Consider the following 24,510-nt stretch of genomic DNA (forward strand, 5'->3'; position numbering starts at 1 on the left):
GAAGAGTCAGATTAGAGAAAAGGCTTAAGGAAAGCATTGCTTATACATCGCTAGTAGTTTCTTTCTTCTATATCTGATATGTTTATTTGCATTAAAAAAGCCATATTCCCAGTACTATCTCTGTAATTTGATTAATAATACATTAGCAATTGGTGGATAAACAGGCAGAGAGGAATTGTAACTATTCCATGTCCTCCATGTAGTTTCTTTCTTTTCTGGAAAATGTCATCTGCAAAGCACGCTGCCCTTCTACACTATTTATAATGAACATCCTAATATATAAAAACCTGGAGGCCGTCACAACCTAAATGACCGGACGAACGACCGAACAGCAAGCTGGTGGTGGGAGGAAGCTGTGGGCCGCGGCCGGCTGGGGTGCAGCAATGGGAGTCAGTCTGGGTACCAGTCGGAGTGGTGGGAGCTAGGGAGGGAGGGAGCTCTGGGCACCCTGACGGGGTGCTGCAGCGGGAGGGAGCTATTATTGTAACGGATCTATTATTGGAGCTACCTTTGGAAATACTGTATCTACAGATAATATTAAAAATATATCTAAACGTGCGATTCTTTGTCCAAAAAATGAGCACGTTCAAAAATTAAATGAAGAAATTTTGGATGTACTTGATAGAGATTTTCACACATATTTGAGTGCTGATTCCATTGATTCAACAGATAATGCTGAAAAGGAAAATTTTCCCATCGAATTTCTTAATAGTATCACTCCTTCTAGAATGCTGTGTCATAAATTAAAATTGAAAGTGAGTGCAATCATCATGCTACTAAGAAATCTTAATAGTAAATGGGGTCTTTGTAATGGTACTAGATTTATTATCAAAAGATTGTGACCTAACATTATCAAAGCTGAAGTATTAACACAGTGGTTCTCAACCTCCCTAATGCCGTGACCCTTTAATACAGTCCCTCATGTTGTGGTGACCCCCAATTTCATAGTTACAAATTGAACATAATTAAAGCATAGTGATTAATCACAAAAAGAATATGCAATTATATATGTGTTTTCTGATAGTCTTAGGCGACCCCTGTGAAAGGGTCGTTCAACCCCTAAATGGGTCGTGACCCATAGGTTGAGAACCACTGTGTTACCAGGATCTGCAACAGGAAATGTTGTTCTGATTCCAAGAATTGATTTGTCCCCTTTTGACACTGGCCTCCCGTTTAAATTAATTTGACAACAGTTTCCCGTGATGCCAACATTTGCGATGACTATTAATAAATCACTAGGACAAACTCTAGACAGAGTAGGAATATTCCTACCTGAATCCATTTTCACACATGGTCAGTTATATGTTGCTTTCTCTTGAGTTCGAAGAGTGTGTGATGTTAAAGTTAAAGTTGTAAATACTTGATCACAAGGGAAATTAGTCAAGCACTCTGAAAGTGTTTTCACTCTTAATGTGGTGTACAGGGAGATATTAGAATAAGTTTAATCACTTTATCAGTCATTGTTTGTATCTGTTGTTTTTACATCATGTTTTTGTTGTTTTTATATTATGTCTTTGTTGTTGTTATATCATGTTGTGATTGTTTATTTATTAATAAACTAGAGGCCTGTTGCACGAAAAGATTTGTGCAACAGGCCTTCCTTTCCCCTGGTTGCCAGCACCAGTTTTCCTCCAGCACCTGGGACCCAGGCCTTCCCTCCGGCCGGAGCCGCCTTCAAGCCTTCACTCTGCCGCTTCGCGCCTATGTATGCAAATTAACCGTCATCTTTGTTGGTGGTTAATTTGCATATCTTGCTGATTAGCCAATGGGAGGTGTGGCGAAGGTATGGTCAATTACCATGTTTGTCTATTATTAGATAGCATTTATATGTTATTTTCATATACATTTTACAAATTTCTTTCATCTCTGACACTTCTATTATTGAGAAAGGGCAAATAGCAATATTAAAATATTTCCTCTAATTAATTCCTTTTTAATGTGTACGAATTTCGTGCACCGAGCCACTAGTTTTTCTATAATATCTGTCTCAGGAAGATGTGAGGTATGAATAATGTGTGGTTGATATGAAACCATCAGCTGCATAATGCTGGAGGAGGAAAATATCTTAACAGAGCAAGCTGAGGGTGACTTGTCACTGCATTTAAAGCAGTTAGGAGGGGAAAAGATGTGGCCCAATAGGCAGACCTTTCTTGCACCTCCTTCCAGGGAGAGACTGGAAATAAAACTAAATTGAGGTCCAGCTGAGGAGGAGACTTATATCAAGCAAGGACAGAAAACACCTGGAGAGCATAGGAAGGCCGAGGTCACAAGAGGGGCTGACCCAGCTTCCAAGGGCGACACAGGCCAAGAGTGAAGAGGGAATGCTGAGCTACCTGAGGGTTATTTCCCTAGAACATAGAGACTTGGAACCTAGGCTGGGCTCCAAGCCAGAGCAGCAGAACCAAGAACAGCAGTCCACATAACATCCAGCCATGAAAGGCAGCAGGCCTTCTGGTCACTGGGGAGACAGGAGAGACTGGAGCTGGTCAGAGGTCAAACCTCAGTTTTTGTGTATGTGTGTGTGTGTAGGGGCGCAGGGGTGGGTGGGCTTTAAAACCCAGAGCACAGGATTTTTGTTTGCAGCTACTCCCCTGAGGCTTTGGTGCAGAGAGGGCTGTGAGGACTCAAGCTTCCCAAGGAGAGGCTGGGATGGGAAGCATTGGGGAGAGACATGGAAAAGCAGCAGTGAGGAAACCTGCCTTCAGTCATAACGCCCCACCCCCACCATTCCCAAACCAAAAGGGCCATTTTTCCTGAGATGCACATGCCCCTCCCAGAAGCCAAGCTCAGGAAAAGGAAAAATCCCGCCCTCAGTAATACAGCCCACCCCACCCTCAGAGCCCTGCCCGCCACACCCTGCATCTTGACCTTTGAGGAGGAGACAGTGGCAGAGTCTAAGACTATGGGTTTGAACAGTCTAAGGAGCATCAGTGGCTGGCTTGGGGGTGGGGCAGTACACCCCACTATTTCAAGAACATGGCTGGGTGCTTCCCCCTCACGGGAGAGCAGATAGAAACTCCAGGTTTCCAGCTGGTCCCACTGAACTGTATAGAAGCTCTCCACCCAGCTGGGGCAGGGAAATATTTCAGAGGAGTAGCTCTGGGACAGGGACACACCCCCACAACTTTCCCTGGAATCTGAACAGCATCTCCCCATTACTGGAGACCCAGAGGTCTAGACTCTCAATTCTGCCTGAAGGCCTTTCAGAAACAGACTTTTGAGTGATGAGCTTGACAACTGACTGGCAGGTGAAGGCGGGTGAAGACAGAGCTTGGGGAACCTGGGGAAGTTTGCTGACCCCTCCTGGGCCCTGTGCTGCTAACAAACCAGCCTTAGAGTACAGCTTGACCCCTCCTATGTTCTTCCAAGTCCTGTGGAGACAGACACAGACTCTGGGTCACTTGAAGCTTCAAACAGGTTGCTGAGAGCCAAAGGAGGACAGCTTCTGACAGTGGTTAGCACCTAAGTACCTCCCAGAAGCCAATAATGGGCAGACAAAGCAGTCAGCCACAAGAAGAGCAGGGCCCAGAGTGAGCTCCCAGAAGGCACTGCACTCTGCTGAGATACATGACAGGTCACCATTTTTTCTTCTTTGTTTCTTTTTTTCCCATTTTCTTTATCTTCATTATTTTTCATCTTTATTAATTTTTTATTATTTTAGTCTCTATTTTTTCTTTCATATATCTTTTTTTTGCTTATTCTATTTTTTTCTTTCTTTTTTTCTTTCGCTTGCTTTCTCATCTTTTTTTCTTTTTCTTATTTTTGGTCTATATGTTTTCTCCTCTATTTTCCTTTTCAGGTTATTTTCTTCCTCTTTTCTTTTATACCTTTTTCCTTTCCCTGTTCTTTATTATTATTTTCTTTATTTCATTTCTGCCCAATCATATAGGTTTTTCTTCCCCTGTTTTTTTTTCTCCTCATATTTTTTCTTTCTTTTCTTTTATCATTATTTTCTCTTTCCTAATTATCTCTACTTTTGTGGTTACTTCTGTTCTGTTGTAAGGGGTTTGTGTTGTTTTGTTTTGTTGTGTTTTCTTTTGTTCTATCAGCACCTCCACAACAGCTGGCACAACGTGGGTGGAGGTGAACCTCACAATTAGCCAGCCTGAGAGATTTCAGCCACTAATGAGACAACAAAATTCAAGACCCAATTACAACAGAACCCAAGTAACTCACACAAGGGACATTCCTAGAGCACCCAGCTAAGGAGATATAAGAGACTGCACCACTTTGTTAAGAAAAATAATTATTATATAAGGCCACCCCACAAAGACTGGGAGGCATAGAAATTTTCTCTAATACATAGAAACAAATACAAAGGGATAGCAAAAATGGGGAGGCAAAGACACAACTACCAAATGAAAGAGAAGGAGGAATCACCAGAAAAGGAACTAAATAAAATGGAGGCAAGCAATTTGTCAGATGGGAATTCAAAGTAATGGCTATAAGGGTGCTCAAACAACTTAGTAATAACTACAGGCAATGTGAGAGCTGCACCAGCATGAAAAAAGAGGTAGAAACTATAAATAAGAATCAATTGGAAATGAAGAATGACATAGCTGAAATAAAGAATAACCTGGAAAGAATAAATAGCAGACTAGAAGAAGCAGAGGACCAAATCATCAAATTAAAAGACAAGGTAGAAAAAAATACCAATTCAGAGCAGCAATTGGAAAAAAATAATAAATAGGAGTAGACTTTAAGGGAGCTTTGGGACAACATGAACTATAACAACATTCACATCATAGGGGTACCAGAGGAGAAGAATCTGAGCAAGGCATAGAAAACCTGTTTGAAGAAATAATGACAGAAAACTTCTTAAAAGCTGCAAGAGAGAGACAGACGTTACCTACAAGGAAGCTCCCATTAGACTGTCAGTTGATTTCTCAATAGAAACACTCAGGCCAGAAGAGAGTGGCATGAAGTATACAAAGCATTGAAAAGCAAGGTACTGAATACAAGACTACTCTACCCATCAAGGTTATCCTTCAAAATGGAAGGTGAAATAAAGAGCTTTGTAGACAAAATAAATAAATAAATAGCTAACGGAATTTACTGCTACCAAACCAGCACTGCAAGAAATAAGACCTGGCCAGTTTTGATAGTAGTTACAGTGTCAGCCTGTGGACAGCAGGGTTTTGGGTTCAATTCCTGCTCGAGGGCATATACACTGGTTGCAGGCTCAATTATGGCCTTGGTCAGGGTGCAAATGGGAGGATGGGAGGCAACCAATCAATGTGTCTCTTCCACAACAGTGTTTTTCTCTTTCTTTCTCCCTGCCACCTCCCTCCTCTCCACTCTCTCTCAAAAAAAAAAAAATCACCCTGAAGAGAAGTATCTGGCTGACAGGACTTCCAGAGAGCCCCCCCGCCCCCTTCCATCCTACCTCTTGCTCTGTGGGAAGATATGGCACACTGATTATGATGCCACCAGACTCCACACCAGGGGATGCGGCAGTTCCCATGGGTGATGCGATAATTCCCAAAAGGAAACCTGAGCACTGTAAATAAGAAAGAATGGTTCCTTAGCTGGTTTGGCTCAGTGGATAGAGTGTCAGTTTGTGGACTGAAGGGTCTTGGGTTTGATTCCAGTCAAGGGCACATTCCTGGGTTACAGGCTGGATCCTGGGGGTGAGGGGGAGGCGTGGGGAGGGAGGGTCATGTAGGAGGCAGCCAATCAATGATTTCCTCTCATCATTGATGTTTCTAGCTCTCCCTTCCTCTCTGAAATCAATAAAAATTTATTTTTTAAAAAAAGAAAGAATGGCTGTTGGAAAGGCAAAATAACAAGTGATTACTGCACACCATTGTCTTCTTTTTTCTATATAAATTTATTAGTAATCATTGAAAGTATGAGAAAACAGCAGACTTTTATGAATAGAACAAGCAATCAGTTGGATTATTATCTCTGTTTTCTTTAAGCTTCTTCCATCTTGAATAACTCCATTCTTAACATCTTGCTAAAATTGCTATCCTGCTCTCCAGAGGAGTGAATCCTCCTCTGTGCAGACTTTCTCACCTCTGCCCAGTCCTCCTCAGTGTCCCTGGAGTACCCTGCACCCAACACAGTTTGCTCATTATATTAGCCCTTGAAAACATGGGATCCCGAACAAGCGATACTATGGAAATAGTCTTTAAAACATTATATCACTCATCACTGTGTTTCTTTTTTAACAAAAAATTCAATATTTAAAACTTAAAAGAAAAAAAAGAACAGGCTAGGAATATGTCCTTAACACAAGACATTTTTAAGCATGAATTGCGATTCATAATTATAGTACCTCATATTTGTAGATAACCCCCTTATTTGATTGTCAGGTCAACCATGTGAGCTTGGCATTATATTCCCTGATACACAAATGAAGAAAAAGAGACAGAGAAATTAAGCAATTTGCTCAAGAATATTCTAAGAGTAAACCACAGAGCAGGATTCAACTCTAATGTTATGAAAAGTCAAAGTTTTTCATAAAAAATCAGGAGATCAATGGGGGTGGACGAAGCACCACTTGAGGTATTTATTCAAAATCATGCATTATATTCATTAATTCAATCATACTTATTGAGCCTATTATGTTCCAGACACTAGTCTAAGTACTGATCGAATGCCAGTAAAGAGTGGTAAACAAACCCCTTTCCTGTGGAACTTATATTTCAGTGGTAGAAAATGAATGAATAAATGAACAGAATATATATTATGGTAAGTGGTTATGAGTGATATACATAAAAAGACAGAGAGGAGAGTAGGGAATGTTCAGTTGGTGGCTTCTGTGGGGGTAACAATTTTAAATAAATCAGTCCAAGCAGCTCCCACTGAGAATGTAGCATTTAAATAATGGACTGAGAAAGGGGATATGATCCACACCCTTACCCGAGGAAGGGCATCGTTGGCAGTGGGAATTGCAGGTCAAAGGTCCCAAGCAGGCGTATTGTAAAATACATGAGCAATGGCAAAAGAGCTGGTGTGGCAGAATCAAAGTGAGAAAGTGGAGTCTGCAGAGCTGAGATCAGAAATGTAACTGGGCATTAGATTACGTGTATTAAAAATATACCATTGCAATAATTTTGGCTTTGACTCTGAGTGAAAGCTGAAGTCCTGAAGGGACTTCTCTGAGAGTGAACGAACTTAATTTTTTTTTTAAAGGACCACCTCTGGTTGCCGTTGTGCAAATAATAGAGACTGCAGTGGAGTTAGGGCAAACTTAGGGGAAACTTTGGAGGCCACTACATTCATCCAGAACAGAGATGATGGTGACTCAGATCAGGACAGGGACATAGAAGGCATTGAGAAGTGGTCATATTCTAACTCTATTTTGAAGGCAATGCTACAGGATTTGCTGTTAGTTCTAATGTGCCGTGTGAGAAAAAAGAAGTTGAGCATGACTTCGTTCAGAAGTTGGTGGAGTTCAGCCGGTGTGGTTCAGTGGTAGAGTGTCAACCTATGAACTGGGAGGTCATGGTTTGATTCCTGGTCAGGGCACCTACCCGGTTTGTGGGTTAGATCCCCAGTGGCAGTGGGGGAGGGGGTAGGGGGTAGGGGTGGAAAGGGGGATACTTGCAGGAGCTAGCCAATCAATGATCCTCTTTCATCATTGATGTTTTTATCTCTTTCTCCCTCTCCCTTCCTCTATTAAATCAATAAAAATATATTAAATACATATAAAACAATTTTTAAAAAGAAGTAGGTGGGGCCAGTTGCAGTAAATTGGGAGTTTGGTGCTTAAAAAAAGTCAAGTTTGAGAATCTTATTAGATGACTAAGTATAGATGTTACAAAGGCAGTTTAACTTCAGTAAATAGTCCTGATTAAAAAATATTTTGGTTTCATACAAATCTGATGATTTGCACTGTTTCTTTAAAGAATGAGATTGGGGTTTTGATGGAGACTGCACTGAATCTGTATATTTCTTTGGGCAATATGGCTATTTTAACTATATTGATTCTTCCAATCCATGAACACTGGGTATTTTTCAATTTTGTTATGTCATTTTCAATCTCTGTTATTTGTAGTTCTTAATATATAGGTCTTTCATATTCTTTGTTAAGGTTATTTCTAGGTGTTTTATTCTTTTGGCTGCAATCGCAAAAGGAATTTTTAAATTTCTTTTTCTGAAATTTCCTTGTTAGTATACAGGAAGGCAATGGACTTTTTCACATTGGTTTTGTATCCTACAACATGACCATATTTGTTTATTGTTTCTAATAGTTTTTGGGTGAAGACTTTAGGGTTTTCTATATGCAGAATCATGTCATCTACAAAAAGTGACACTTTTACTTCTTCCTTCCCAATGTGGATGCCTTTTCTTCCTTTCTCTCATCTTATTGCTCTGGCTAGAACTTCCAGACTATGTTGAATCAGAGTAGTGAGCGTGGGCCTCCTTGTCGTGTTCCTGATTTTAGAGAAAAGGCTTTTAGTTTTTCACAATTGAGTATAATATTGGCTGAGGGTTTATCATATATCGCCTTCCATTCCTATTTTATTTAATGTTTTAATTAGAAATGGATGTTGTATCATATCAAATGTTTTTTTCTGTGTCTATTGATAAGATCCTATGATTTTTATCCTTTTTTTAATATATTTTATTGATTTTTTACAGAGAGGAAGGGAGAGAGATAGAGAGTTAGAAACATCGATGAGAGAGAAACATTGATCAGCTGCCTCCTGCACATCCCCCACTGGGGATGTGCCCACAAACCAGGTACATGCCCTTGACCGGAATCAAACCTGGGACCCCTCAGTCCACAGGCTGACGCTCTATCCACCGAGCCAAACCGGTCTCGGCTATCCTTTCTTTTGATGGACCATCCTTTTGCCCCCAGAATGAACCCCACTTGATCATGAAGTATTATATTTTTGATATATTGTTGTATTTGATTTGCTAGTATTTTGTTTAGGATTTTTGCTCCTGTATTCATCAGATATATGGGTCAGTAGTTCTCTTTTTTTGTGTGTTATCCTTGCCAGATTTTGGTATCAGGGTTACATTGGTCTCATAAAATGTGTTAGGAAGTTATATCTCTTCTTCAATTTTTTTTAAAGACCCCAAATAACCAAAGCAATCCTCATAAGAAAAAATAACAAAGCTGAAGGCATCACACTACCTGACTTCAAGTTATACTACAGAGCTATGCTAATCAAAACAGCATGGTATTGGCAGAAAAACCAGATACACAGATCAATGGAACATAATTGAGAGCTCAGATATAAAACCATATGTATATAGGCAGATAATTTTTGACAAAGGAGTCAGAAACACACAATGGAGTAAATAAAGCCTCCTCAATAAATGGTGCTGAGAAAATTGGAAAATCACATGCAAAAGAATGAAATTAGATTACAGTTTGTCCCCATGTACAAAAATTAATTCAAAATGGATCAAAGACCTATATATAAGATCTGAAACATTTAATTACATAAAAGAAATCATAGGTAGAGATCATTTTATGACCTTGACTCCAAAGGCAAGGAAAGTAAAGGCAAAAATAAATGAGTGGGACTATAGCAAACTAAAAGGCTTCTGTACATCAAAATAAACCAATAACAAAAAAGAGGCAGCCAATCAAATGGGAGATGATATTTGCAAACAATAGCTCCAACAAAGATATATATATCTTTGCTCTCTCTCTATATATATATATATAGATAGATATACATATCCAAAATATATATCCAAAGAACTCATAAAACAACACCAAACAGCCCAATAAAAAAATGGACCGACACCTTTCTCAAGAAGACATACATACAGCCAACAGATATATGAAAAGATGTTCAACCTCATTAGCAATTAGGGAATGCAAATCGAAACTACAATAAGAAACCATCTCACAGCTGTTAGAGTGGCTATTATCAACAAGACAAGTAATAACAACTGTTGGAGAGGTTCTGTAGGGAAGAGAACCCTCATTTACTGATGGTGGGAATGTAAACTGGCACAGCAACTAGGGAAAACAGTCTTGCAATTCCTCAAAAAATTAAGATTTACCTACCATAAAGGAGATAATAAAGATCAGAGCAGAAATAAAATGACATGTGGACCAAAAAAAAAAAAAAAATACAAAAGATCAATGAAACCAAGGGCTGGTTCTTTGAAAGGATAAAAAACATTGATGAACCTCTAGCCAGGCTCACCAAGAAGCAAAGAGAGAGGACCCAAATGAACAAAATCAGAAATGAAAGAGGCAAAATTATAACAGACCCCACAGAAATACAAAATATTGTAAAAAATATAATGAACAACTCTAGCCTAACAAAATAAACAACCTAGAGGAAATGGACATATTCCTAGAAAAAAAATAGACCTTTCAAAACTCAATCAAGATGAATCAAAAAATCTCAACAGGTCAATAACTAAGGTGGAAATTGAAGTAGTCATCAAAAAGCTTCCAGCAAACAAAAGCCCAGGGCCAGACGGCTTCACAAACATTCAAAGAACTAAAACCTATTCTTCTCAGACTCTTCCAAAAAATTCAAGAGGCAAGGAAAGTAAAGGAAAAAATAAATGAGTGGTAATTTATTTAATGGCAATCCCCATTAAAATACCAATGGCATAATTCAAACACCTGGAACAAACACTCCAAAAATTCATATGGAAGAAAAAAAGACACTGAATAGCCGCAGCAATCTTGAGAAAGAAGAACAAAGTTGAAGAGATCACAATACCAGATATCAAGCTATACTACAAAGCCACTGTTCTCTAAACTGACTGTTACGGGCACAAGGACTGACATAGAGACCAATGGAACAGAACAAAGAACCCAGAGATCAACCCAAGCCCTTATGCTCAGTTAATATTTGACAAAGGAGGCAAGAGCATACAATGGATCAAGACAATCTCTTCAATAAATAGTGTTGGGAAAATTGAACCGATACATGCAAAAAACTGAAACTAGACCACCAACTTACACCATACACAAAAACAAACTCAAAATGGATAAAGGACTTAAACATAAGACGGGAAGCCATAAAAATCCTAGAAGAATCCACAGGCAGCAAAATATCACACATATGTCATAGCAATATCATTACCAATACAGTCCTGAGGCAATGGAAACTAAGGAGAAAATAAACAAATGGGACTACATTTTAAAAAAAAGCTTCTGCACAGCAAAAGAAACCATCAACAAAACAACAAGAAAGCCCACTGCATGGCAGAACATTTTTGCCAACGTTATCTCTGATAAGGGTTTAATCTTCAAAATTTATAGGGAACTCATACAACTTAACAAAAAGAAGATAAGCAATCCAATCAAAAAATGGGCAAAGGACCTAAATAGACACTTTTCCAAAGAAGACCACGAGACATATGAAAATATGCTCAAAGTCACTAATCATCCGAGTGATGCAAATCAAAACAACAACGAGTTATCATCTCACACCTGTCAGAATGGCTATCATCAACTAATCAACAAAGGACAAGTGCTGGCGAGGATGTGGAGAAAAAGGAACACTCGTGCACTGCTGGTGGGAATGCAGACTGGTGCAGCCACTGTGGAAACACTATGGCGTTTCCTCAAAAAGTTAAATATGGAACTTCCATTTGACCCAGTAATCCCACTTCTAGGACTATATCCCAAGAAAACAGAAACACCAATCAGAAAGGATATAAGCACCCCTATGTTCATAGCAGCACAATTTACAATACCTAAGATTTGGAAACAGCCTAAGTGCCATCAGCAGATGAGTGGATTAGAAAACTGTGATAAATCTACAAAATGGAATACTACATTGCTGTAAAAAAGAAGGAATTCTTACCATTTGTAACAGCATGGACAGAACTGGAGAGCATTATGCTAAGTGAAATAAGCCAGTCAGAGAAAGATAAATACCACATGATCTCACTCATTTGTGGAATATAATGAGCAACATAAACTGATGAACAAAAATAGAACCAGCGTCATAGAAGCATCGAACAGACCGTCCAACTTATGAGGAAAGGCTAGGGGTGAGGGGGTAAGAGATCAGTCAAAGGACTTGTATGCATGCATGTGAGCATAACCAATTGACATAGACAGGGGTGGGGGGGGTGAGATCATGTGCTAGCGGGGAGGCAGGACAGCCGGGGAGTGGTCAATGGGGGAAAAAGGAGACTTACGTAATACTTTAAACAATAAAGAATTTAAATTTTTTTTAAAAAAAGAATAGAGCTACCATAGAGCAAGCCCTCTCCTAGGTATATATACCCAAAAAACTTGAAAATACAGTTTCTCAAAGATACTAGTATATGCATCTCTCTGTTCATTGCAGTATTAGTCACAGTGCCAAGACATGGAGACAACCAAGGTGTTCTGCAATAGAGGATTGGATAAAGAAGATGTGGTACAAATGCACAATGGAATACTACTCAGCCATAAGAAAGGATGAAATGCTGGCTTTTGCAACAACATAGACAGACCTTGATAATATCATGGGAAGTGAAATAAGCCAGGCAGGAAAAGGAAAGAACCATATGATTTCACTCATATGTAGGATATAAAACTGAAACTAGTGGACATGAACAGTAGTGTGGTGGTTGCCAGAGGGAAGAGGGCTTGGGGAGTGGTGGTTGAAGGGGACCTAATATATGGTGATGGAAGATGATTTGACTTTGGGTGATAGGCACAGAGTACAATATACAGATCTTGTAACATAAAAATTCATACCTGAAACCTATTGATTCTATGTCACCCCAATAAATCTAATTATATTAAACACTGTGTTCAAATCTCCTTTCTCCTCGTTTGTATTATGATACATGTGATTACATTTAGGGACTACCCTTATAATCCAGTATCATCCTTAACTTAATCACATCTGCAAAGACTGTTTTAATACAAAATAACATTTGCAGCTCTCAGGGATTAAGGCATATATATATCCTTGGAGGGGGGTGTGATTTTTCAGTCTACCACAGTGCTCAAAAATATTTTCTATATTACAATATCATATTTACTGATTTATAATTTCTAAAGTAACCTGTATTTGTCAAAATAAACTAGGGTATGCTGTGGTGACAATAACAAGACAATCTGAAATTTCTGTGGCTTCACATATATGACTATCTCCCACTCATGTGCCAGTCCAATATACAAAGAGGATTCTGCTCCATCTCATCCTTCAAGAACGCAGGCACCTTTCATCTTGGTCCTTGGTACCCTTTCCAGTCAGATGTGGAAAGAGAGAGAGGATCACACACGTGAGGTTATAAGATGAACACTAGCAGCCTCTGCTACAGGATCTTTGGGCACCGATTTTATTCTCCATGGGGTAGACTATGTTATTGTTCAAAATGTTCACTGCCCCACCCTCGAATGCCCCACTCTTTGGCACCCTCCCTTGGAGGATGACTGTATATCTTCTTTTTGTTGAACTCAAGCATGGACATAAACTTGCTTTGGCCAATGAAAGGTAAGCGGAAGTGACAATTCTGGTCAAATGAGTCTGGCCTTGGCCAGAACTCAGTAATGTGTCCACTCCTACCTTTAAGAGAGGCCGATAATTGTCTAGCTGTATGATCAGGAAAAAGAAGAGAACACAAATATTGGTGAACCTCAGCATTCTCTGCTACAACAATTAGTCATCTTACAGATACCTCTGCCTTTCTCCAGGTCAGGGATTTTATTACACACAAAACAGTCCATGCTCCTCCCTCCCTATGGCATCTCTCCTTGAGGGAAGATTATATATTTTCACTCTGTTTAACTCAAGCATGACTGTGTAGATTGCTTTGGCCAATGAAATATGAGGAGCTGTTATATTTGTCATTTCAGGAACTAACACATGATTCAGCCATCTCTCTTTTCCTTCTGCAAAGAGACAGTCAATGTCCCAGGTAAATGCTGCTCCACCTACCTGCTTAGGTCCTAAAATATAGGCATGGGACAGGGCTACAGCCAACCCACATGAACATGTTACATGAGTCAGAAATTAAACTTTGAAGTTGTAAGCCATTCAAATTTGGGAATCTTTTGTTAGAAGATAACAAAACACAACATAAACTGAAAAATATATTCCATCGTTTCTCAGAGTTTATCAATAAGTCCATGAATTAGAGACGAGCTAAATTCCAAGAAAATAGCTAGAGATTTTCATGCAATATTCTCATCTCACTCACCCATTCGAGATTCCTGAATGTGTCTTTACCTTCTCAGATACCTTCCATTTTTCTTTCTTTAACATTTTGTTTCTTTATTTGTTTCTTCTATTTCTTCTCAGTCTTTGTCAAAATCACTAAAAATATTCTGTAAGCATTTAAGTAGAACCAGACATTCAAATTTACAAATTTGTCATTTCTATATCAGGGACCATTTAAATATTTTAATATTCTGCTCAATGGTGTGCTGAAGCTGACTCATATCAGCTCACAGAGTGGATTGCTAATTTTTCAGGAATTTTGTAAATGGTTGTTAAACAAGGCCATTATGAAAAATTAAATTATATACAATTAGATAAATTGTATTTAAAACAAAGCAATAAATAATTTAATACTCATCACTTCCTTATAATTTCACAAGAGCTTACTATTGTCAATTCTCTTGCGGTTGTCTATTAAATCTGCATGATGGAAATCATAGGTAATGATGTGCCACTATGCAACTCTTTCAAACTCTGCATTTAGTAATTTTACATTGGTAGCTTGAAATTAGGCATGCTGGGAGTATTTACAACATAAAAAATCAGAATACTTTAAAAATCAGAGCTTTTTAAAAAGCTTTTATCAGTACTCCACTGCATATACTCCTTCTAAAATCACCATAAATAGCTATATAAATTTTCAGCCTAAAACTATGCAAGGCTTAAGGGGTTGTTTTCAGAGAAATACATTCTTTTACCTTACAGGAGATACTTTTTATACCTTCAGTAAAGATATTTATGGAATACCTATTTTCTCCTTTAAAACATGTCAGTTTTTATGGGAATGCTTTGATATAAGTACTAAACAACATGAATTAGATGTGTCTGTTAGAACTAATTCACTACTCAAGAAAAGAGATAAGCAGAAAATAAAGTAAGATAAAGCTTACTACCACTAATAAGATGATTGAATTTTCTGACAGGGTTAATTCATTTGTAATAATGAAGAGGATTTAGACTACTGGAGGGGAAATAAGCTTTTACCATATAGGAAAGTGTTTACATTACATATATTTATTGCTGTGATTTCAATCTTTGTTTGAAAAAACTAAGGCTTTTGTCAACTAATCATCTTCCTTATCTTCTTATTCTGGCAAATTAGTAATTATAAATCACTTATTTTAAAGCAAGATCTAGGATACAATGAGAATTTTTTAAAAGTTCAATCAAGTTGGGCTGTTTGCCTAGAAAAATTAAAAATTTAGTTTAACACTTCTGGGATTTCTATGTATGTCTATGTGTCTATGATTGTGTTTAATAGACATGACTAATAGAAAATAAAAGATAAAATATCTGGAAATTAAACCTCAAATCATGTTAGTAAGAGATAAGAAAACATTGTTTTTTTTTTTTCCTTTATTTTTTTTTTTATTGCTTAAAGTATTACAAAGGGTATTACATATGTATCCATTTTATCCCCCCGCCCTAGACAGTCCCCTAGCCTCCCCTATCACCCAGTGTCTTATGTCCATTGGTTATGCTTATATGCATGCATACAAGTCCTTTAGTTGATCTCTTACCCCCCTACCTCCTGCCCCCCAACCCTCCCCGGCCTTCCCGCTGCAGCTCGACAATCTGTTTGAGGCAGCTGTGCCTCTGTATCTATTATTGTTCAAAAGTTTATAATGGTCTCTATTATCCACGAATGAGTGAGATCATGTGGTATTTTTCCTTTATTGACTGGCTTATTTCACTTAGCATAATGCTCTCCAGTTCCATCCATGACGTTGCAAATGGTAAGAGTTCCTTCCTTTTTACAGCAGCATAGTATTCCATCGAGAAAACATTGTTTTAATCAAAGTTCAATAGACAGGAAAAAAAAGTCTAGCAAGTAACCTAATTCAATATTTCTTTTAAAGAAGTTTAAGATCTTCAACTTACCTGCATTTAAAATTAATACCTAGACACAGAAAACTTACTCCACACACCAGCACTAAGAAATAGGTGTATTAATGGAACCAGGGATAAAAAAGTTTAAAAGGAAGAGAATATAGGAGCTAAATATTTTTAAGAAAAGAGAGAGAGATAAGCAAAGGATCTAGCAGATGGGACAGATGTACAGAGCAGAAAGAGAAAGAGAGTAGGGAATGTACAGTATTTAGAATACATTTCAAGTAATATTCTTAGGCTATGAGCATCACAGTACATTGCCTCTTTGCCTTTGTGCAATTTGACCACTATTGTCAGTAGTTTCAGTGTCTAAGTTCCTTGAAGGCCATCTTAGTCTTTGTTTTGCAGTGCCTAGTGTTTTGCTGTACTGTCAGTGACCCCCATAATTTATCACCTAATTAGTTACTATTTATCCTGGAAATACCAGAGACTGCTTTGAGTGGGTTAAACCAGAAAAGCCAAACCAGTGAGAAAGCATACACTAGAATTATTTTTGGCCACTGAAGTATTTCCATATTAGACACTTAAAAAAAATTATACACAAAAGAGAATCGGCCAGAAGGCAAGAGAATGGTACCTTGGCCTAGAATAGAAAGGGTTACAATTGTACATGAGAACTGCACTATACAGTATGGTGGTTGTAGCATAATTTTGTTTGTATTTTTAGTGCTGTCTTTACCCAGTTTTGAAGCTCTCACTGGAGGTCAGTCAGTTTTCCTTCTTAAGGAGCTAAATACATATCCCAAAGATTTTTTTTATGGGACTCTTACACTCTAGGGCTACTCATCACCTCAGGGCTGAACTATTAAGGAGACACTCACTGAACTACTAAGGAGAGCTCCAATGTTCTGGAGCCTATGAAATAATTCACAGTAGCCAATCCACAGGGAGTAGAAAACTTAACTCCATCCCATTTGCCACACAGACCTGTACCCTGCAGCCCCAGTTTGTCCTTATCCTGTCCCTGGAGCAACTCCCTGTGTGGCCCTGCATGGCAGACTTCTTTCATTTGGAACAATCTTATATAATAAAACCCTAATATGCAAATCAACCAAATAGCAGAATGACCAGTCGCTATGACACACACTGACCACCAGGGGGCAGACGCTCAATGCAGGATCTGCCCCCTGATGGTCAGTGTGCTCCCACAGGGGGAGCACCGCTCAGCCAGAAACCTAGCTCACGCTGGCGAGAGCCTCTCCCACCTCCGCTGCAGGTGGGTGGTAAGGAGCGAGAGGTCCTAGACTGTGAGAATCCTGGACTACAAGAGGGATGTCTGACCCCCAGGAGCCTAAGCCAGCATGTGGACATCCCCCGAGGGGTCCCAGACTACAAGAGGGTGCAGGCCAGGCTGAGGGGACCCCCCTCCTCCAGTGCATGATTTTCATGCACCGGGCCTCTAGTCCTATCTAATAAAAGAGAAACATGGTAATTAGCCGTAACTTCCCTACCCTTCCCATTGGCTAATCAGCGAGATATGCAAATTAACTGCCAACCAAGATGGTGGCCGGCAGCCAGGCAGCTGACAAGAACATGGAGGCTTGCTTGCTCCAGTGACGGAGGAAGCCAGGTTCCCCACCTGCCTGCTGGGCTCTGAGCTGCTCTCTAGGAAACATTGTTACAAATATAGAAAGTAAACAAAACCCCAGAAACCTGCTTTCAGTCAGCCAGGATCTCAGAGCTGGAGTCGCAACAAAGTTTCAAATACAGAAAGTAAACAAAGTCCAGAAACCTGCATTCAGCAGCCGTGGTCTCAGAGCTGGAGCCGAGCCTCAGAGCTAAAGACGGCTCTCAGCTCCAGTGACAACCATAGAAGGTAAATAAAATCCCAGAATAAAAAAGAAAAAAGAAATAAAAGAGAGGTTGGGAGCTTCAGCCACCCACCAACCTGAAAACGGCCCTCAGCACCTCACCCAGACTGGCCAGGCACCCCAGTGGGGACCCCCACCCTGAAGGGGGTGTGACTAGCTGCAAACAGCCATCATCCCCTCATCCAGGCTGGCCAGGCACCCAAGCGGGACCCCCACCCTGATCCAGGACACCACTCAGGGCAAACCATCGGCCCCCACCCGTGCACCAGGCCTCTATCCTATATAGTAAAAGGGTAATATACCTCCCCGCACTGGGATCAGCGGAGCCACAAGGCTTCCTGACCCAGGATCAGCAGAGCCGTGAGGCCTCCCAGCACCAGGATCAACGGAGCCACAAGGTCTTCCAGCACCCGGATCAGCGGAACCGAGAGGCCTCCAGGCACTCGGATCAGTGGAGCCACGAGGCCTCCCGAACCCGGGATCAGTGGAGCTGTGAGGCCTCCTGGCACTGGAATCAGCTGAGCAGCGAGGCCTCACTGCTCCGGTGTCAAGCGGAGCTGTGAGGCACCCCAGCACCGGGATCAGCGGAGCTGCAAGGCCTCCCGGCATCGGGATCAGCGGAGCAGCGAGGCCTCCCAGCACTGGGGTCAGGGGAGCCGCGAGGCCTCCTGGCCTCTGGAGCAGCATGACAGGGGGCAGCGCCCAAACCCCCTGATCGCCCTGCGGCTCTGTGTGTGACAGAGGGCGGGGTCACAACCTTCCTATTCGTCCTGCCCTGTGCCTGATAGGGGGAGCTCCTCAAGCCCCTGATCGGCCCTGCTCTGTGTGTGACAGGGTGGCACCGCAACCTCCCCATCAACCCTGCCTTGAGTGTGACAGGGGGCGGTGCCCCAACCCCCCAATCAGCCCTACCCTGAGCGTGACTGAGGGTGGCATTGCAACCTCCTGATCCACCCTGCTCTGTGCATGACAGGGGGTGGCGCCCCAACTCCCCAATCGGCCCTGCTCTGAGCCCAACCAAGGGCTGCGGGGCAGGCACCTAGGGATTGGGCCTGCCTTCTGCCACCCGGGAGCGGGCCTAAGCCAGCAGGTCGTTATCTCCCGAGGGGTCCCAGACTGTGAGAGGGCACAAGTGGGGCTGAGGGATAACCCCTCCTCGCCAGTGCACAAATTTTTGTGCACCGGGCCTCTAGTATATATATATAAAATCCTAAGCAACTGGTCAACCAGGGGGTAGATGCTCAACATAGGAGCTGCCCCCTGGTGGTCAGTGTGCGCCCACAGTGGGAGCACCACTGAGCTGACTGACTGGTGCTAGATGCTGGGCTCACAGCTGGTGAGCACAGCCACTGCAGTGCAAACCTCTCCCGCCTCCATAGCAGCACTACGGAGCAGCAGCGGCAGCGGTGCAGCAGGGTCAGGATGAGCAGGAGCAGCACGGCACCCAACCCAGGCTTGGGGTCCTCCCCGGATGCCTGCTGCTTCACACACTATTATATCCCTTGGGGGATGTTGGACTGCCAGTTTCAGCCCTATCCCTGAGGGTCCCGGATTGTGAGAAGGCACAGGCCAGGCTGAGGGACCCCACCAGTGCAGGAATCCATGCACCAGGCCTCTAGTAAGTAATAAAAAGGCTTGCCTTCCATCTATCCAAGTATCATAGTGTTGTATTCAGCCATCAAAAGAATCTTATAAAACAGTTGTCACATTTAGAAAGAAAAATATATAAACAAAGTAACCTAACCAATCACATAAATTATATATTTTAATCAATATTTTACCAATATACTTACAAATATAGAATAACTTAGGCCTTAACAACCAAAGTAATTAAGAATTGGCTCAGCAGTCCACATCTGTTGACAATATCTCTCAGTTTTATTCTCTCCTTCCAGCTACCAGTCAGAAGAGAGGAGCCCCAGAAAGAAGAACTGATAAATTGCAAGAAAGAGTGGGCTAGGTTATAACATTGTCCCTCACTCTGGATAGAAACATGGTTGTTTCTATCCTTATCTTCCAAAACCAATCTTAATCTTCTAAAATGTCGAGGGTCAAAGAAGCATTTTGGTCTATTCTGGGAGAGAGGGGTAGGTAACCATTAGCAATGGAAAAGTAATTCCACCGTTATTTTTTAAGCCCTTAATTTCCTTAAGCTGTAGTTCCTCTTCCATATAACTTGAATAATGGTTTCTAGATCATTAGATTAATAGAAATGACAAATATACAACAGTTAGTCTAGTTCTGGTAACAATAACCTTTCATTCATGGTAGCCAAATTTTATAATAATAGAAGTGTAATATGCTAATTAGACCAGACGTCCTTCTGGAAGACCTTCTGGATGAAGCGGGGCTGCGAGGGAAGCTCGGGTCCCAGAGGGGAGCCACCATGGGAAGGAAGGCCTACTCTTGCACGAATTTCATGCATCAGGCCTCTAGTATTAAGATAAAACTTCTGCTATTGCCTGGCTGGTGTGGCTTAGTTGGTTGAGCATGGTCCCATGCACCATGAGGTTTTGGGCTCCATCCCCAGCAGGAGGCATGCAGGGCAGCCAATGGATGTTTCTCTCTCTCCCTTTCCCTTTCTCTCACTGAAATCAATACAAACATATTTTTAAAAAATTCTGTTAATAATGTTGCATAATCCTTCAAGTTATCTTTCATATCTACTTCTTCCATTTTAGAGCCATGGCTCTTATCAAGTTCTTTTCATCTCATGAACTAGTTTATAATTCACTCCAATGTCTCTGTTCTTCTGATTATTCTACATACAACTTGCTGGTGTATTGTTACGGAAATTCTGATTCTTACTGCTTCACAGTTCAGACCCTTCTTCCTCACTTTCAAGATCAGTTTCCCAGTTCCTTTTACCACTGATCTCCTCAGCTACATATCTAGCCAATTATTCCAGATCACTGAAACATGCATTTACTAATCAGCACAACCTAACTCCTGCTTTCTATAGCACTCTGAATGTGCCATTCTTAGTCTCACTATTAGGCTTTTTCCTGTTCTGCAGTGAACTCCTGGAAGGTCTGTAAAAGAAAAAAATATTACTCAATTTTCAAGGCTGGTATGACTTTCTTTTCTCTCTTCAGGGTTATCCTTACTTGTCTTAAATTCTCCCTGCCTTCTTTCTTCTTTGTACTTGTATCATGTTTCATTGATACCATACAGTCTGGAAACTTACTTTATACCCCCAAGAAAATTATAGACATTATTACGGCAAAAATTAATCTATTCATTTCTTTTGGTGGCTTAGCACTTGGCACTAATGGTATCCATTAAAAATTTGGTTGCCTGAAAATAACATGCTTAAAATGAAAGCTGTCATTGATGGAAGATTTACTTTGTACCTGGCACAAGCCCTTTACATGTACAAGTAATCACTGTCCAAAAGAGCTATTGTGATGGTTATGAATGATTGCCACTTACAGAGGAGGAATCTGTGACTCTGCAGCATTAGGGCATGTGTCCTGGCTGCAGCATCAGTGAGTTCGGCAGCAACCATTTACTGGGAGTCTGCCTTCCTCTCTTGAGTCCTGCTTGAAGGACTCAAAAGACGTTGACTAGACACACTGGTCTTTCTTCCCCTTCCTTGAAGAATCTAAGTTCATTCTTGTCTTAGATCCCTTCCACTCTTGGTTCTTTCTCCTTAAAAGGTTTTCCTCCTTATCTTCACATCACTGCCCACGACTAAGGCCCCATCACAATGTATCTCCTCAGAGAGACCTTCCCAATCACCTTAAGACGTAGAAGTCCCAATTAACCCACCATGTCACCCTACTTAATGAAGGCCCAAATTTATCTGTTACTGTTTATGAATTAGAAATGCAATGAAACCTGGGCTATTACAGAATGCTGTACATTGTACTCAGGCTACCAGGCAAAAGTTTGCTCTCTGTTGCTAAGATTTACTTCCTAAAATTATGAACCCGAGTCGTAGAAGTGGTCAATATCATTTATTTTTAATAAAAAAAACAATTTTAGTAACTGTTTTTGTTCTATTTGCCTTTTAGTAATATTTTTATTTTCAGTCAAAATCAATAATAAAATTCTTTAAGTTATAAATATTTTCATGAGCCATATGAAAATGCTATCTTTAGAGGAAGAAAATGGAATAATATTGGCTATTTCATAAGGTTCAACCAAGAAAACTAGCTTTAAAGACTGATCATCTTTAGACCCTAGTTGCAGTTTTCTAGACCCCAGATTGCTCTTCCCTGAGCAGGCAAACTTGGGAAAAAATTACCTTTTATGATAGTGTACTTTTCTAAACAAATTAAAGATACTTTCTACATCACTCAAAATAAAAGGCACATGCCACAGAGAATTCTGGTTTACCTTTATTAGATTTTATGGAAGTATATATTGTGAAAGACTAAAACATTAGCTTGATTGTGTAGATAAAAAAGGGAAAACACTTTGAAATAGACTTGGTTAATGGCTCCTTTTTTAAAAGCGAAGTCTAACTATAGGTACATACATACTGAGACACGGTGCATCCATCAGCCTTAGAAAAAGGTTTCTGTTGTGAGTATTGACATGCAAGATAGTGGCAGAGCTCAAGATAATGGAGCGGCTTTATTCCTAGAGTGATGCTTTCAACTGTGACTTCATTGACGTGCGTGAGGTTTTCGAAGAGAAAATAATAGATAAAAAATGGCTGGATATCTGGAATTCACAGGAGACAAGTTTTCTTCAAGGACAAATATGTGAAAATTTCCTATAGGTCACCAGATTTTACTGGCTTTAACTTCAGGCAACTCTAAATTATTTGTATATTACCTAATTTGTGGGTTATTTATTCTTTTTCATTCTTGCCTAGTAGTTACTTAGCAACTGACCTACTTCTGAATTAGCCCTCCTTTCTGCATAGCCACCAACATGAATTCAAGGAATAACAGCTTAAATAAATCCAGATTAAGAAAACAAATCTTCCCAATTTATAAATATACTAGGGGACCGGTGCACGAAATTCGTGCACTGGGTGTGTGTGTCGGGGGGGGGGGGGAGTGTCCCTCAGCCCAGCCTGCCCCCTCTCACATACTGGGAGCCCTCAGGCGTTGACTCCCATCACCCTCCAATCGCAGGATCAGCCCCTTGCCCAGGCCTGACGCCTCTGACAGAGGTGTCAGGCTTGGACAGGGGACCCCCATCTCCCCCTGATCACTGGCTCTGGCCCCCGCCCAGGCCTGAGGCCTCTGGCCCAGGAATCATGCCTGGGCAGGGGACCCCCATCTCCCTCTGATCGCTTGCTCCACCCCCCGCCCAAGCTTGACGCCTCTGACCCAGGCTTCAGGCCTGGGCAAGGGGACCATCATATCCCCCCAACCCCCGGCTCCGCCCCCCACCCAGGTCTGATGCCTCGGCCAGAGGAGTTGACCCTCATCACCCTCCGATCACCAATCACCGGATCGGCCCCTTGACCAGGCCTGAGGCCTCTGGCAGAGGTGTCAGGCCTGGGCAGGGGACCCCCAGCTCCCCGTGGTTGCAGGCTCCGCCCCTGCCCAGGCCTAACACCTCTGGCCTAGGCGTCCGGCCCGGGCAGCGGGGACCCGCAGCTGCAGCGGCCCTGTGATCGTGGGCTCCGCTTTAGGCCCAGGCAAGGGACCCCTAGCTCACGGGACTGCCAGCTTCGACCGTGCCCAGCTCCCATCGCTGGCTCCACCCCTACTTCCTGCTATCACTGGCCAGGGCGGAAAAGGCACCTGATTCTCTGATCATGGCTGGGGAGCAGGGCAAAGGCGGCCCCAGGGCTGCCTTTGCCCTGCCCCCCAGCTCTTAGCTCCCCCCTGGGTTTCCGATCACTGTCAGTGGCAGGGGGCTTCTTCCTGCTTTCCCTTTCGCCTCCCTGCATTGTGCCTACATATGCAAATTAACCGCCATCTTGTTGACAGTTAACTGCCAATCTTAGTTGGCAGTTAATTTGCATATAGCCCTGATTAGCCAATGAAAAGGAAAGGGTATCGTCGTATGCCAATTACCATTTTTCTCTTTTATTAGATAGGATTACACTCCATAATATTTAAAAATTTTATATTATGTTAGTTCATTTGTGAGTTTATATTTCTTCACTAGGGTTGATTTTAATCTTTATTTTAATATTTTAACTCAATATTCCAAATGTTTATTTAATAGCTTCAAAGAAATACATGAAGGCATACTTAGAGGTAGGTATCATAGCAAAGGTTAATACTGCCTGTTTTAGATTATGGTCATGGTTTACTGAAATAAAACAGTAAACTTCTACCCTCATTAGTTTCGTAAACATCAGAACTAAAATCCTTAATAAAAATAGCTGAATATGAATAATTTTTCCAAGGACTATGTTTAAGATGTAAAACAAAAGAAAAAGAAATAAAAAAAGAAACCTAACACTGATTAAATTACAGTTCTTTGAAGTTCATTGATTAAACCACATTTCATATCAAGTGAGAAGGATGCATTCCAAATCACAGAATATTTTCAGATTTATGTATTTCTTGAATATTTCCTTGATATGGGTTTTTATACATTTGAATTTTAAAAGTCTGGCACTGGCAGGTTTTTTGTGCTCATCTAGAATCTAATATGAAAATCTTCCAGAGAAGGATTCTTTACAGGTTGAATGTCTTAGAGACAGGGCCTGGTACCTGGAACAGAGGCAAATGTGTGGAATTGCTTGCAGGAAACTGGAAAAACACACACACGCATGTGTAATA

The sequence above is a fragment of the Myotis daubentonii genome, chromosome 2, assembly GCF_963259705.1.
Source record: "Myotis daubentonii chromosome 2, mMyoDau2.1, whole genome shotgun sequence".
Taxonomy (NCBI): domain Eukaryota; kingdom Metazoa; phylum Chordata; class Mammalia; order Chiroptera; family Vespertilionidae; genus Myotis; species Myotis daubentonii.